Source organism: Euleptes europaea, chromosome 3, assembly GCF_029931775.1.
Source record: "Euleptes europaea isolate rEulEur1 chromosome 3, rEulEur1.hap1, whole genome shotgun sequence".
Classification (NCBI taxonomy): Eukaryota; Metazoa; Chordata; class Lepidosauria; order Squamata; family Sphaerodactylidae; genus Euleptes; species Euleptes europaea.
This window is the reverse complement of record NC_079314.1, coordinates 64,278,856-64,296,275: the sequence shown is the minus strand read 5'-3', so window position 1 is coordinate 64,296,275 and position 17,420 is coordinate 64,278,856.

Genomic DNA, 17,420 nt, shown 5'->3' with positions numbered 1-17,420 from the left:
TAGATGCACATTTTCCCCGTCCAGATTCTCAAAACTCTGCATGGGAGCTCACTGTTGAGTTTTGAGAATTCAGATGGGGAAAACGTGCATCTAGAGAGCAGCAAATCCAAGGCAAAACCTCCTGTGCATAAATGGCCCCTCTATCCCCCCCCAGGCTGCACAGCAACCCGGGACCACACACAAGCACTCCCCCTTGGGGATCTCTCTCTCTCACACACAGACACACTCTCTTTCTCTCCCCGGGACGCGCAGCGGCCGGGCTGATGCACTCATCCGTGACTGATTGGCCAGAAGAAGACCCAGCTTCGCCACCTATTGGCCGCAGGAGAATGCTGATTCGGGGGCACCGAAGTTGTACGAATTTGTCCGGTGTCCACCCAGACTCGCCGAGTTCGGCTCATCGTTTTCCTGCCTTTTTTGACTTTGGTTCTATCCAAACTAGAAACCGCCGAATCAGGGCAAATTTGGCTGTTTTGAGTTTGGATGGAACCGAATCGACAACCTTATTCCCAGGGGCAGGACTGACTTTAGTCAGCTCCCTGAGCTCTTTCACCCCAGGAATGCCCCTTTTTGCTGGTGCAAACTTACACCTATAAAAATGGTGGCACAGCCTTTTTGGAACTGCATAGAGCAGTTTTACGGGGTTTGGGGAAAATTACATTTTCAGCTTGCAGTGTCAGGCCAGTAAATCACTCAGGAGGCAGCATGGCTGCCTAGTCCCTGGGTGCCCTGCAACTACCCCCCGCTCAGGACTGCACTGCCTATGTCGCTATACAGATAACAGCACATTTTTGACTGTTTTGACCATGTCCAATTGTAGAGATGGCCAAGCATATAGAAAGGATATGTGTGTTATCAGTTAGAACAGAATATGGAGAAACGGAATGGTTTCCAATTGGCAACGGTGTCAGACAAGAATGTATTTTATCTCCCTATCTCTTCAATCTATATGCAGAACACTTAATTAGGAAAGCTGGATTAGATTTAGATGAAGGTAGAGTGAAAATTGACACCACATTATTGGCAGAAAATAGTGAAGATTTGAAACGACTACTGCTGAAAGTTAAAAGAGAAAGTGCCAAAGCAGGACTACAGCTGAACATCAAGAAAACAAAAGTAATGACTACAGGAGAATTACTCAATTATAAGGTTGACAATGAGGAAATTTAAATTGTTCAAGACTTTCTATTCCTTGGCTCCACCATCAACCAAAAGGGAGACTGCAGCCAAGAAATCAGAAGGCAATTGAGACTAGGTAGGGCAGCCATGAAGGAGCTAGAAAAGATTTTGAACTGTAAGGATGTGTCACTGGCCACCAAGACTAGATTAATTCATGCCATCGTATTTCCTATTACTATGTATGGGTTTGAAAGCTGGACAGTGAAGAAAGCTGATAGTAAGAAAATAGATTTCTTTGAAATGTTGTGTTGGAGGAGAGTGTTACGGATGCCATGGACTGCCAAAAAAACAAATCAGTGGGTTATAGATTAAATCAAGCCTGAACTGACCCTAGAGAAGCTAAAATGACTAAAATGAGGCTATTGTATTTTGGTCACATCATGAGACGACAAGAGTCACTGGAAAAGACAGTCATGCTAGGAAAAATTGAGGGCAGCAGGAAAAGAGGAAGACCCAACAAGAGATGGACTGACTAAATAAAGGAAGCCACAGCCCTCAATTTGCAAGATCTGAGCAAGGCTGTCAAAGATAGGACATTTTGGAGGACTTTCATTCATAGGGTCGCCATGAGTCAGAAGCGACTTGACGGCACTTAACACACGCACGTGTGTGTGTGTGTGTGATCTCCCTTCTGAAATGGCTCATGGTAAAACTTTAAAGTGGGCCAAGGTAAAGTCTCTTTGGTACTTAGAGAATTCTAAAACATATAGTCTGCTGGAGCAAAGTTTTACCATAGTCCCCTATCACCAGATAAGACTGTGCCAATGCTCTATCTGTCTACACAAGGGGCTACATCCCAGATTCACTGTTTAATTATATCTTTGGCTCCCATAAATCTGAGATGGCATAGGTCAGGGGTGTAAACCCACAAGAATATAACTTCTTCTCAATAGCTCTCACCCAGCCTGAGCAGGAATTATCTGAAAGAATTAATGAAGTTAATCCAGAAGGGCTAAAATTTAATCTGAGCCAAAAGCTTATTGCTTGTAGGGCTGTTGAAAAAAAAATTCAGTAAAGTTTGGCTTCGGCAAAATTCGACCCTTTTTAATTCGGGACATGCCGAAGTCCGAACTCCCATGCTTCGGATCCGCGAAATTCGGCGTGAGATCTGGAGTTCAGGGGAAAATTCGGCCGAGAATCGGGAAGGGGGCGGGGGTCTTTAAAGAGCCCTCCCGCGGGCCTTCACGGGGCTTCCATGAAGGCGCGCGGGGGGGCTCTTTAAACAGAGCTGCGCCTTCCATCTGGAAAACCAGCTATTCTCCATTAAAATCCTTAAGAATTTGCTGAATTCGGGGCGTCGTTTTCCCGCCTTTTTTCAGTTCTGTTCCATCCGAACTGAAACCCCCCGAATTGCGGAAAATTTGGCTGTTTTTTCGGTTCGGATGAACCGAATTGACAGCCCTAATTGCTTGATACCAACCTCGTGTTTCAAATGGCACCATCCCTGACTCTAATATAAGACTCTAAGGCATTGGGCACACAGTGTGGGACTCCATGTATGGATCTGTGATATGTAGATAGTATTGCATCCAGGGAATGGAAATCTTTATATAAACATAGCTGTAACCCATACAAGAACTGGGGAATCACCTTGCCCCAGAAGACTTTGATCATATAAGAATAGGCTTGTCAGCTCCAGGTTGGGAATACCTGGCAGTTTTTGGGGTGGAGGCTGAGGAAGCAAGGGTTTGGGGAAGAGAGGGGCTTCAATGGGGTGGTATAATGCCATAGAGTCGAACTTTCAAAGTGGCCATCTTCTCCAAGTGAACTGATCTCTGTCACCTGGAGATCAGCCACTACCTGGAGGTTGTGTCAAACAATAGTACTCGGCCCTCAAAATATTAAGCAAAAAGTGCACGTATATATTATATACAAATACAATAGCCAACAGTGACGAAAATACAACAATATATATACAAGTGATTAAATATAGAATAAGAAGGTGTAGCTGTCAAGCTACCACTTAAGATGGTAAGTTTCAACAAAATGTACATTCAAAGTAAGTACAATGTCTTTTTTATGTGTCTTTCAGGAACCGCTACACCTTCTTATTCTATATCTAATCACTTGTACATATATTGTTGTATTTTCGTCACTGTTGGCTATTGTATTTGTATATAATATATACGTGCACTTTTTGCTTAATATTTTGAGGGCCGAGTACTATTGTTTGACACAGCTAGTCTATTTAGTATTAGTGCTTTACTTGTTTGCTTACCACCTGGAGGTTAGCAACCCTACATAAGGAATATGTGAGCCCCCTTTTGTAGAAAAGAACCTCAGGGTGGCTCTTTGGGCAGTCTCAGGGTGGCTCTTTGGGCAGAACCTCAGGGTGGCTCTTTGGGTATGGGGGACTATTTGCATAACCATTTGCATAATCCAAGCACTATATTTGCACCACCAATATTTTTGTGTGAACATTCCAACCCTAATTGTTACTGTCAGAAGTTATTTTTTATGTGTGCCAAATAACCTAATTAATAAATACAAGTATACATTTTAGAAATGCAGTCCATGTCTTTCATAAGCATAGAAAATTAGCAGAGAAGCTATCTTGGCAGCCACCAGGCCAATGCCTCCAGGCCGGTAGGAATTTGTGTTTTGGAGTTTTGCAAATCTTAGTGGCTGTTAATGGAAGCACCAATTCATACCATCCATGCTTCCATGAAATCTCTGCAGGAAATTTCATTGGCATTGGCAATGCCTTGTCCTTCTGGATGCAATTGTGTAGGAGTTGCAGAGCATATGGGCCATTTTGGAAAAAGCTTAAAGCAGTAATAAGCAAGCTGTTTACTCCAGAGTAGTTTCTTTAGCTTTAATGGGACTATTCTCCATTAAAATCCTTAAGAATGCAATAACATGTAATTTATTTCCAGTTTTCAAAAATTACTTAACGTAGCATACTTGAATCTAAAGCAATTTCGAAAACAAGCTTCAGGCTCAGAAAGCAAGCTTTGGTTGGAACTAAGATCATTTTGTCCTAAATATTCACACAATTGTGACCTATGAGTGTATGTGGCTTCTCTTTTCTCAGCTGCATTCTGCTTTACTTAAGTGACAGTTATCTTCAGTTTCACCAAATTATGAGGCTGTTTGGAGCCAAACATATTTGCTGGGTTTTACAGTGATAATAAATACAGGAATCCATTATCTTCTGATTTATTGTGGAGTTCAGCTTTGTTGCTTTATACTTTATGGCAGTTCACTTAGCAAATAAAGCATGCATATTGTTGGCAATTTCGCTGCACTCCCAGCAGAGTGATAAAAACTGTTTCAGGTAATAGATTAGTAACAATACTAGGTGGAGGCCTTTCTGGCATTTCGGCTGATAGATATTTCAGCTTGTACCGTTGCTGTCACCCAAGGCATCCATTTGTTAATGGATGACATTTATAGACTGCAAGGGTCATTTAAAATATTATCTCAGACAATAAAAGACTGCTATTTATATTTAAGCTGAAAAATACACACAACATTCACATTTCTGTTGTCCTAGAAACAACAATATCTTGACTTCCTATATCATGAAAACTATTAGCAAAATAGTGGCAGTTTAGATAAAGGTTGAACCAAATTAATAATATTGGCACAACCTAGTAGACAATTTTACACACACACTTGTTGGGTATCAATTTTATTGGCATCCATGGGACTCAGGGAGGGTTTATTCGCTACATAGCAACCTGATCTATTATCTGAGAATTGTAGTCATTGTATCACATATACAGTCAACAATTTGCAGTGAGAGGAAAGATCGCTAGTCTGAATCAGAATATGCACAGAAGCTTTATTTGGATTCAGTTTTGGCTCATTTAGTTCCTGTAAAAATTGTTAGGGGTCTTTAATATCATTATGCAGAGTTATTTTATTTACTTCATTTACAGCTCACCTTTCTTGATAAGACTCACCGTGGATTGGTGGTGAAAAGGGCTGTCAGGTTGCAGCTGATTTTTGGCAACCTTGCAAGGTTCACAAAGCAAGAGATAAACAGAGGTGATTTGCCATTGCCTGGCTCTGCATAGTAACCCTGGACTTTCTTGGTGATCTCCTATCAAAGAACTAACCAGGGCCGACCCTGCTTAGCTGTCAAGATCCGACAAGATTGGGCTAGCCCAGGCTATTCAGATCAGCGCCAAGGTGGACTACAAAATTTTTACAACAACTTGATCAGACAGCAAGGCTCTCCAATAAACTATGCAGTGGGACCCACACAACAACACCAAAAACACAAATGGAAAATTATCTAACTTATCAATGCCATAATGCAGCAAGTAATTTGCAAAGGTTGAAGACAATGCAGCGGTACATACAATAAACATTGCAATAGACTACCAATCCTATTCCCTTATAAAAGTGATCTCCTGAGGTGTTCCATTATACCACAGTTCTAATTCCTTTATGGAAATGCCCTCCTGAACATTTCTGGTTTGCACATTTTGCAAAATGATAATAGCATGGGTTGCAGAGTTGTAATTGTATTTGGGTGAACTTTGCATTGAAATGCATACCCATATACAAGTTTATAAAAATATCTCAGTCAATTGGAATGAAATTATAAGGAGTTGTACTACTAATCCAAGGGATTCTACCACACAGATTTCAGAGGTGGGATTTATCATCCATGTTCTAGCAGTAATTAAAATCCTCACTGGGATGACAAATAAAACCTTCCAACAGTCAAATACTCTATTCAGCCAGGTGTTGTGGTTTGGTGTGCGACTTTCCTCTCCTTGCCTGAGCATTTTGCCTTTCATATGAATAGGCACGCCTGTAAATAATTGGGTTGGTTGATGACAAGAGAGAATGTCTCTCACTGAAGGATCTGATTCTTCATTCCCCTCACTGTATCTGATTCAGAGAGAGAATGTTGAGTTACCCAAGCTATGCAAGATTGTCAGTAGCTTCATTAAGAACCATATGCTGTACAGAATTAAGAGGTCCAAGGGAACAGATAGGAAATACCAACCTGGTTCACCAGATTAGAGTCCACCGCTCCAAACCACCACTCTTAACCACTACACCATGCTAGCTTTAAATTGTGAGCCCCACCCCAACCCGCGTTCTTTGTATTGTTTAGCTTGACTCCTAGAAGATCAGAGATGGGACAGGGCAAAGGGGCTGGAAATGTGTAGTAAGCAATTCTTGAAAACATTACTAATGGAACTGTAGAGAATCTAAGCTAGTTGAGGGGCAGTGTTCTTATGTTCTTTGGTTCTATTCAAACTTTAATGATTTGAGTGGACTCTTCTCTAATTCTTTGAATAGGCAGTAAGCATGTAGATTTAAAAAGTAGCTTTTTAACCTGCCCCTTGGTAGATCAATGGTAGTCCTGCTGGCTCATGTTAATTCTTTTGTTATTCTGAGGATTCAGTGTGTTGCAGTGATTAGTGTGTCCAGAGGGGAGGGGCTGTGGCTCAATGGTAGAGCATCTGCTTGGCATGCAGGAGGTCCCAGGTTCAGTCCCCGGCACCTCCAATTAAAGGGTCCAGGGAGGTAGGTGATGTAAAAGACCCTGCCTGGGACCCTGGAGAGCCGCTGCCAGTCTGAGTAGGCAATACTGACTTTAATGGACCAAGGGTCTGACTCAGTAAATGGCAGCTTCATGTGTTCATGTGACACTCTTGCATGAAGCTCACTGTGTAATCTTGGGCCAGTTGCTGTCTCTGAGCCTCATCTACTTATAGTGCTGTTTTGAGGGTAGAATAGAGAAGAGAGGACTATGCATACAGCCCTCAGCTTGTTAGAGGAAGGATGGAATAAAAATGTAATACATCAATTGATCAGTCATGATTGGCCAATGTTTAAGCTCTGGTTAAAAGATAGGTAAGACCTCCAGAATCCACGGCCCCAGTTCAAAATGCTGGTTTTAAAGGAAAGCATGTTGCAGTCATTTCTCACTTCCATTCCCTCTCCCGAAGGATTTAATCATTAATTATACAGTAATTGATGTAATTTACACATTAGAAAACATTAGAAAACAGCATGGGGGTAGTGGTTAAGAGCAGTAGTCTAGAGTGGTGGACTCTGATCTGGAGAACCGGGTCTGATTCCCCACTCCTCCACATGAGCGGCGGAGGCTAATCTGGTGAACTGGATTTGTTTCCCCACTTCTACACATGAAGCCAGCTGGGTGACTTTGGGCTATTCACAGCTCTCTTAGAGCTCTCAGCCTCACCTACCTCATAGGGTGTCTGTTGTGGGGAGCGGAAGGGAATGTGATTGTAAGCCGGTTTGATTCTTCCTTAAGTGGTAGAGAAAGTTGGCATGTAAAAACCAACTCTTCTTCTTAACTGGAATGGTGCAAAATGCTAAGAATGACAGGCATTCATTCATACACATGCACCAAAACAAGTGTAAAATAGTATATTTTATCAACAATAGCTTGGATCCAGAGAACTTCATGGATTGAATCTTTGCTTTCTCTCCTTTCTTGCATTCCCTGGCTCCACCAAAGCTGCTTGGGAGGATTGGAGGAACCTAAGGAATGGTGTAAAAGTGGTGTGGGAGGTTGCTGTGAAATTACTGCCTTCTGTTGTTCAGTAGTACCAAGAGCCATCTTGTCCTAAGCTGAGTTGCACCATCATAAACCTGTTTTATAAGTGTGCAATTCTGTTTAGGATTGCACTAGAAGTGTCTCTCTGCTTATGAAATGTGTGTGTTGCTCAGACCTTGTGTTTCTAAATAGTTGTATGGGCTCCATGACTGCCACAGAAATTGAATTCATCCACTACATAAAATGAAATGGACCTCTGAGACTGGGCTAATTTGTATGGTGATAGGCACACACAGAGCATTTAAAGGGATCAAGATAAAGGGATATCTGTTTCTCTGAAAATCCCGAAGAACCAACATTAATTTAGTTTACGCATGGACAGAACAATTCAACAGTCACAAAAATGTGTGGTACATTTGAGCTGGGAATGGGCTGAAGGAGTATTTCTGCCTCAACAATTTAACAGCCACTAAAATTTATATCAGATAATTGCAGGTGAAAAGGAGGTAGGAAAATATTAGCATGCATGTAACTGTGTTTTTGTGTATGAATGCATTCAGACTATTTTCCAAAGAGCGCAGTGATTCATTGTAAAACATGTTCTGCTTGGAACGTATTGTGGTTTGTTTAAAGCCTATATCTATTCTGCTTTAATTCTGTACATATGGCTACTATTGATTAATGTGGGATCACCTTAACATTCCATAACAATTGCTTCTGAATTATTGTCTTCTTCAATGCTGAATGCTGTTTAGCTTAATGAGATGGTGGCGCCCACATTAGAATGCACCTAGGAAAGTGTCAGTGTGGCCAAGACTTCCAAATGGGCTGAGATAAATTAATATTGTCAAACCCAAGAGAGACATTAGACATTCTCCTTTATTTTGCCTTTATATATTTCAAGGACAATTTACCCCCTACAGATACATCTGATACAGATACATCTGATATGCCTTATTGTGCCATCCTACAAAATGCTTTGCTGACATGCACGTGCTTTCATTCAATATTCCCAAAGAAAATAACATGGCCCTACCTTTAAGGTGCTGGAAAGCTATTAAAAGCCTAATTAATATAAACTGCTTCTTATATTGCAGTCTCTGTAGAGAAGTAAATAACTTAATAACGTGTGTTTCTGTATATATCATCTTGAAAAGGGGCCATATACCGTATATACTCGCGTATAAGCCGAGTTTTTCAGCCCAAAAAAAGGGCTGAAAAAGCCGGCCTCGGCTTATACGCGGGTCAATACGGTAGGGAAGGGGGGAGGAGGGAGGGAGCAACTTACTACCGCCGCCATCGCCGCCGCCACCGCTGCCGGGCCCATGCAGCTTCCCCTGGCCAGGAGCACCCTGTGAGGGCCTCCTGCAGCCGCTGCAAAGCCGCGTGGCCGCCGCCACCGATCGCACCTGGCTCCCCCCCCCCTGGAAGGGGTGGGGGAAGCCGGCTGCCAAGCGCGCCTGGCTCCCTCCGCCCTGGAAGGGGTGGGGGAAGCCAGCTGCCGAGCGCACCTGGCTCCCTCCGCCCTGGAAAGGCTGGGGGAAGCCGGCTGCCGAGCGCGCCTGGCTCCCTCCGCCCTGGAAGAGCTGGGGGAAGCCGGCTGCCGAGCGCGCCTGGCTCCCTCCGCCCTGGAAGGGGTGGGGGAAGCCGGCTGCCGAGCGCGCCTGGCTCCCTCCGCCCTGGAAGGGCTGGGGGAAGCCGGCTGCCGAGTGCGCCTGGCTCCCTCCGCCCTGGAAGGGGTGGGGGAAGCCGGCTGCCGAGCGCACCTGGCTCCCTCCGCCCTGGAAGGGGTGGGGGAAGCCGGCTGCCGAGCGTGCCTGGCTCCCTCCGCCCTGGAAGGGCAGGGGGAAGCCGGCTGCCGAGCGTGCCTGGCTCCCCCCCGCCCTGGAAGGGGTGGGGGAAGCCGGCTGCCGAGCGCGCCTGGCTCCCTCCGCCCTGGAAGGGGTGGGAAAAGCTGGCTGCCGAGCGCGCCTGGCTCCCCCGCCCGCCCGCCCTGGAAGCCTCCTGTGGGGGGCCCGCCGCCGCCACCACCGCCTTCCTGGGAGCCCTGTCAGGTAAGCCTGTGGGGGGGGAGGGGTTATAAGCCGACCCTCGGCTTATACGCGGGTCGGCTTATACATGGGTATATACGGTAAAACAATCTGTATGCAGTTCAGTGTACTGAAATATGTGTGAAATTCTGCTATTGAATATTAATCTTATTAATATTCTAAGTTGAATATATCCATTGAATTTTCAGTGGGCCTTTAGAAATGTAATTCTTGCAAATGTACCTAATTGTGATCTAGTTAAGAGTGGGATGAGTTTTTTTTTTTAATCAGAGCAATTTTAGGCAGCGATTTAAATCACAAAAAGGGCTGGAGACTAAAAAAAAATGAAACTCCCAAACTAGTACATTATTGCAATAGAAAATGATAATCTTATAAAGCTACAGTAATATAGCTATTTCCAATTTTTGAAATCCTAAAAAAAAGCCCTCTAGTGTACGGGAGGTAACCACTGAGGTGAGGAAAATGGTACCAATGTGTGTGGGACCTCAAAAAAATTACACATCTTTCCACCCACAAAGTGTCCAAAGGCTCTGTCTGCAATCTTTCCAAGAAGATAATATATACCAGATTTTGGAAATATTGCAGAAAAGTGGTGGGAAACATGGAAACAGGACCAAAAATATATCTTGCAAATGCTTTTGAAGCCTGCCCTGTGGTAAGGCAAAGCAAAACATCTGTGTACAAACAGATTTTGCCCACACAGGAAAACCCAGTTGAAAATGATTGCTATAGTGCGTTGAGAGTGTGATATCCAACGATGTGCTCATTAGGGCAGTCGATTCGGTTTGGCCCCCGATTCGGCAGTTTTTCAGTTCGGATTGAACCAAACTCAAAAAAGGGGGGAAACGGGGATCTGAATTTGGCGAGTTCGGGGTGTTCCCGAATAAATTTGGTGAATTTGGGCCCTTTAAACAGATCTGCACCTTCCAGCTGGAAGGCGCAGATCTGTCCTCCCCCCCCCCCACATGCCTTCAGGGAGCTCCCCTGAAGGCGCTCGGGGGGCCCTTTAAATAGATCTGTGCCTCCCAGCCGGGAGGCACAGATCCATTCCACCCGCCCGGGAAGAGTGGCAGGGGGTCTTTAAACCCCTCTGCCCTGCCTGCGCAGACAGCGCAGAGGGGCTTGACAACCCATCCCCCCTCTTCCCGGGAGTCCCGTGAAGAGGGGCGGGGGGGGGTCTTTAAACCCCTCTGCCCTGCCTGCGCAGACAGCACAGAGGGGCTTGATAACTCATCCCCCCTCTTCCCGGGAGTCCCGGGAAGAGGGGTGGGGGTCTTTAAACCCCTCTGCCCCCCCGTGCCTTCACGGGGTTCCCTGAAGGCGCACGGGGGCCCTTTAAATAGATCTGCGCCTCCTAGCCAGGAGGCACATATCTATTCCAAGCCCCCCCCCGCGCGCCTTCAGGGGACTCCCAGCCGGGAGGCACATATCTATTTAAAGGGCCCCCCGTGCGCCTTCAGGGGAGTCCCCTGAAGGCGCGCGGGGGGCATGGAATAGATGTGTGCCTTCCGGCCGGGAGGCACAGATCTGTTCTACCTCCCCCCCGCATCTTCAGGGAAGCCCCCTGAAGGCGCGCGGGGGCCCCGAATTTTCACCCAAACTCCGGATCTCACCCGAATTTTAGGGATCCAAAGCGGGGGAGTTCGGACTTCGGCACGGCCCAAATCAAAACGGGCCGAATTTTGCCAAATCCGAACTATACAGAATTTTTTTTTTCAACAGCCCTAGTGCTGATGATACCTAAGACAGGCTGGTATTCCTCTTAATCATTTTGAATGGCTACATGTGCCATTTCTGTGCAGTTGATGGATAATTGTATTTCTAATGTCAGTGTTTTTTAGTTCTTTAAGAACAGATTTGTCAACCCCTAGTCCAGAGGAAGAGTTCCTTATCTTTATTATGGGCATGCCTGATACCTTATCTCAGAAACACTGCCCCTGCTCTAGTTCAGCAACAGGCTATCGTTCTGCCCTCTTGCACCACAATCATTCTTGTTGCATATCTTCCTGTCTCATTTTTTAAGTCAACAGATGCTGTCTCTGGAACAGCAGTGGGAATTCTTACTTCCTTGGTTATAAGTGGTATGTGTTTATGAAAATTAGCACTGGGCTACAATATAGCAATCATACAGTAATTTATAAAATTAACAAATAAATACCTTGTGTGGTATTACTTTGTTGGATAATGTCGTGCTAATTTCATATTGGTTTTCTTCATTGACTTTGCCAGTTTTCAGTGAGCCACGTGTATCTGTGACTAGAAAAAGTAATTCTATTTGAAAGAGTTTAAGAAAATAACATTTTGAAATATTTTGTGAACGTAGGTGGGACGTTTGAATTTGGACTATAGATCTTAAAACCAATCACAGGGAATTTAGAATTGAGTCAGAAATAGTGGGCTACAGAAAGAAGTATATGTATATTTCATGGGCACTGCTCTGTTTAAAATTCAGTCTATATGTGCTTAATTATCTCCATCAGTAGTGGAAATAAAAGCACAGACAGTGTGGGACTGTCATTTTTTGGAACAATGTACAGTGACTGAGAAGTTGAACCTCTACACTCATTGCAACACCTAGATGAGATATTAATTCCACATATCATGAAAAGACGACAAAAGGTTGCCGGGTGGAGGTTTGCGGCAGCTTGAAGCGGGCAGCCCAGGCGCCGGAAGGAGCTGCCACCGTTTCACCTCTGATGGCAGGGTTCCAGCAGCAGGCTGAAGGCTGCTCTGAGGTGGGCTTGAAACACCGGCTGGTGTTTGGGAGGGGCGCTGGGGCCGTTAAGTGCCTACACTCTTAGAAAGGACCCCTTCCTGAGAAGGGATATGTTATCTTATTCAGCGAGACACCACTAGACCGGAATCAACGGTTCCTAGAAACTTGTTATTGCTCCTAGGACATCTCTTGAACACGCCAATAAATTTATAATAATGGACAAGAGTAGAAGTATATAAAAAACACATTTATTTACATTATATAATATATGCTTTTTGGTTGCAAAGCCTTAAAATATCATATAAGGATAGACATCATTAGTCTTAAACATGTTTATGTAGCAAGTAATCATTCACATTCTCTATGCCTCCATAAAGGAGTATTTTAGTCAGAATATACTCATAAAGTATCCTTAGTGCAATGCACCTTCATTCAGAATATAAGGTTACAGAAATCCTGATGTAAACAAATGCAAATACAAATAGTTTAAAACCCAACCAGGCAAGTGAATATGTTGTAAAGTTTATTCTGAATTATTCAAACAACTGGTATATTGGGTTCTTGTTGGAATACTGGTTAGTATAAGTCTCTTGTATATTTTGTGTGCAGGTATCAACCTGGTGAAGCAGTCTGCATTTGTTTACATCATTGTATTTCTGTATATGTGTGCAGACTTAAGAAAAGGTTTTAACTAACCACTGATGAAGGCCCTAGAGGCCGAAACGCGTTTGGTTTGTGGTTACAGATATCAACCTCAAGATTTGCCATTGTGCTATTTTAATGCTTTTAAAGAATTTAAAATTTTGTATAGCGCTTCTAATAAATTATACTTGCAATATTTTACATAGACTTACATAAATTTTCCTCTCACCCAGCCTCAGGTACCCAGCTACAGCCCCAGGCATTCAGTTTTTTGAACACAGGGTCATAAAACATGAGACGGGACAGGGGCAGACAAATTCGACAACAGCCATGCATAAAAGTCTGAATCCAATCCTATTATTTAATACACTGTATCCAATTTCTAAAAATAATATTTGGTAATCTTCACAAATGAAATGATGGTGGTTCCTCATTGTCTGTTTTTTACAGTTGCTGAGGAGAGGACAATAGGTGCAGTAATTAGAAGATGTCAGGGCCCAGGCAGGGAGGCAGGGTCAAGAGCGATCCAAAGTCAAAACCAGGTTACCTGCAGAGTTTGGTCTCAAGTAGTAAACAAAGTCCAAGAGAATAGTCAGAGTTCAATCCAGGATCATAAACACACAGAGTTCAGAAACAGGTAGCAAAGCATAATCCAAAAGAATAGTCAGAATCCAGTCTAGGGTCATAGGCATCTAGAGCTTGGAAACAGATATAGTTGGTGATAGCACAAGTTGTTCCCACACTGGCCTGAGTGCGAGTGCTTGCTTAAATAGGCCCAGGTGAACCAGCTGTTGCTTGTTCCTCTGACTCAGCATTCCCTGCTGGCTGCAGCTCATTAACCTTATTATTGTCAGCAGGGTGTGCCCTTCTCTGGGCCTGTAGTCTATTACTCCTTCTATGCTTGTGTAGTGAACCTTTTGTGCCTCTGCTGCAGTGGCTTTGGGCTCTCTGGTAACCTTGCCTGTGGCTGGCCCTCTGACACAGGTGAGTCCCCTGCTCTAGGCGGTTGTAGGCATGGAGGGAACACATCTGTGTGACTGCTCAGCCTGCTTCTGTTCCTCCTCTCCACTGCTTGCTGTTTCGAGGTCCTCTTCATCTGAGGAAGTCCCAGCAGGCTGCCCCATGTCAAAAGAGGAGACAAACTCAACAGGCCATCCAAATCATGTAGAGGTATCTTTCGCCCAGAAGAGTTAGCAGACACTCTTGCTAAGTAGGATTGTCCCTATAAGCATTTCTGTGCACAGTATTTCCATTTTCTTCTAGTCACTGCACTGTCCGCTAATCACTATATTATCCCTATTAACTTCCTTGGCTCTATATAAACAGAATTTGTTCCTGTTTGCTTGCTATTTCATTCTGTTTCCTGGTTTATCTGCCCAGGGCAAATGTTTTGCATATATTTTTGGGTACAAATGCTAAAAATTTGGCAGGAGGGGGATAGATGCAAAGGCTAATTCCTGACTCATCTCCATAACGGGGAGCACATCTGCAAAGGATATATATATATATAAGAGTCACTGGAAAAGACAGTCATGCTAGGAAAAGTTGAGGGCAGCAGGAAAAGAGGAAGACCCAACAAGAGATGGATTGACTCAATAAAGGAAGCCACAGCCTTCAATTTGCAAGATCTGAGCAAGGCTGTCAAAGATAGGACATTTTGGAGGACTTTCATTCATAGGGTCGCCATGAGTCGGAAGCGACTTGACGGCACTTAACACACATACGTGTGTGTGTATATATATATATGTGTGTGTGTGTGTGTGTGTGTTTGTATACATATATGTAGTTTGTACCTTCTGGAAGACAGGCAGGCTCCTATGCATGTATGGGCAAGGGGAATAGAGGCAAATGTTTGTGCCCTAATGAAAGCATAGGCTAAATCAAATGAGACATAAGACCAAAGATCTGAGTCTTCTTTATATAAAATTTAAACAATAAGGATCAAATGTGCAAAATTTCTTGATGCCTTTACTTTTATTTCAAAGCAGCCATGGGGTATCAACATGAATTAGAGTTGTGGTGAGTGAATACAGGCTGCCTTTTTGTTCAGAAGCAAAAAGAAAAATCCTTAGGGTATTTATGCATGTGCTTTCCTCTTCAAGGTTAAAGGAAGTAGGCTGGGTGTGCAAAAACTGTTGTTAAACCAAAGCAGAATGCATGGACCAGAAAAGATAAATCCTCACTGGTTCTGACCCTTACCTGTTTTCACTTGATTTATTAATTTCAGCATTTTCTCCTTGCTTGGCTGATACTAACTCTGCTGAGCTGGGAGTACTAAGTTGAAATTGACTGTAGATATAAGGTGGTGGTGGAGTATGTGAAGGATTTACTCCTCTTGTTCTGGTGAACTATTAAAGAAAATGTTCCCAACCATTCTGCTTGACGCTGACAAAACAAGAAAAGCTCACACACCAACATTATCATGACTGTGCCTGCTTATATGAGAGAATGTTAATTGTCTATAAAATGGTAAGGGTTTCTCCAATCTTGCTTGAAATTTGATGGGGAAGATTCCCCCAGTGCTAACCCTAACAGCTTTGTCCCAGCTGGATAAAATGAGAATCTGTAGTGAGAATTCCATTTCCAGTTGAAACCAATAGAAACTGATAAAGAATATAATAAAACATGCAAGTGATTTGAACTTGGATGTCCCATATCCAAACTCAAGACTCTACCCAAGGGACTGCCTATTATTTTTCATATGTTTCCCACTATGGAAGGACATATTCCACATTTGGTATGGGTAACCAATTCTTTTAATGTGAGGTATGAGCAGACAAGACTTCAGGAAGCCAGTGAAAACACATGGGATTTCTAAAGATATTACAGTCTTCCACATTACTGTTACAAAAGAAGATGAAACTGGAAGTAGGAATTGTGGCATATAAGCAGGTATATTTGGAATAAGTCCGCTTTTATTTAAATGGGCTTACTCTGAATGTTCTTAGGATCACAGCCACCTCTATTTATTGTATGGAAAGTGGCACCCAAACTAGGACTGTGTCCAAAATAATGTAATTCTTCATGTAAATACAACAGATCGCTCCTAATTGCTGTTTTGTATATTCATATAAAGTGAAGTTCAGGTTGGTAATTTTTTTAAAAGAAATAATGTTAAGTTCACACTTTTGTGTGCATAATTTAATAATAATGTTCTCACATTTCAAACAAGAAAGAGTATTTTCTGATGTTGACCTTTTGGCTGCTTCTTTCTCCTTTGCTCTATAAGCCATGAAATAGCAAATCTCATAAATATTCAACATTACCATTCAGATTATTGCAAAACATATTTGATTAGTGTTTACCTTTGCTTCAAAGGAGACATTCAACTAATTTTGGTGTCATCCTAATCTTCAAGTGGAGCAGTTTTAATGTACTTTGCATTAATGTGTTTAAATCCAAAATTAAAACCAGACTGACAAGTTCAATATAATGGAGCAAAAATATTTCAGCATCAAGATTTCTTTCTTTTTTTATGAAGAGTAACTCTATGTGCTTTTAGAATACTAATAACTCAAAAGATTTGTTTAAGGGAAGTGTCATATTGATTATAGCTTACATTAAAATGATATGTTACAGGTAGATCTGGTTGACGGAGTGTTGAATGGCATTTGCCTTGCATAAATACTGTTTAATAAAATACATAAATAGATTTCATATGTAACTGGTACTTTTAAATAAATGTGAGAAACAACTCATCAACTGAGATACATCATGATGGGTAACCATGTTAGTCTGTCTGTAGCAGTAGAAAAGAGCAAAAATCCAGTAGCACCTTAAAGATTAACAAAATTTCTGGCAGGGTATGTATGAGCTTTTGTGAGTCAGCTCACTCCTTCAGCTGTGATTCACGAAGGCTCATACCTTGCCAGAAATTTTGTTAGTCTTTAAGGTGCTACTGGACTCTTGCTCTTTTCTACTCATCAACTGAGGTATTATCACTTCACAGAGGGCTATACCATATTTTTGCAATACATTCTTGATCATGCAGGGAAAAGCATCTCATCCAGAGCACTAGACTAACCTGACCTGACAGCTTTTTAGTTTCTCCTTGGGTTTCCAAAGTCATGGCCTGGTGGCAGAAAAATCTCTTCACATCATCACCAGGGATCATCATTAAACTGAGATTGATAAAAACAAGAGCAGGATTAAGGTGGGTTTGGGTGGGTTACAATAAATTTAACACACAAGACAGCTCATTTAAAATAAATCAAATGAACAACACTCTGAGGACTACATGCAACTGCATTCAGTATTATGGGGGACTTAACTCTTGCTTTATTTTCAAAACCAGAAATGTCTCTTGTACTTGTTTATAGGGCGTATACTAATTTACTTG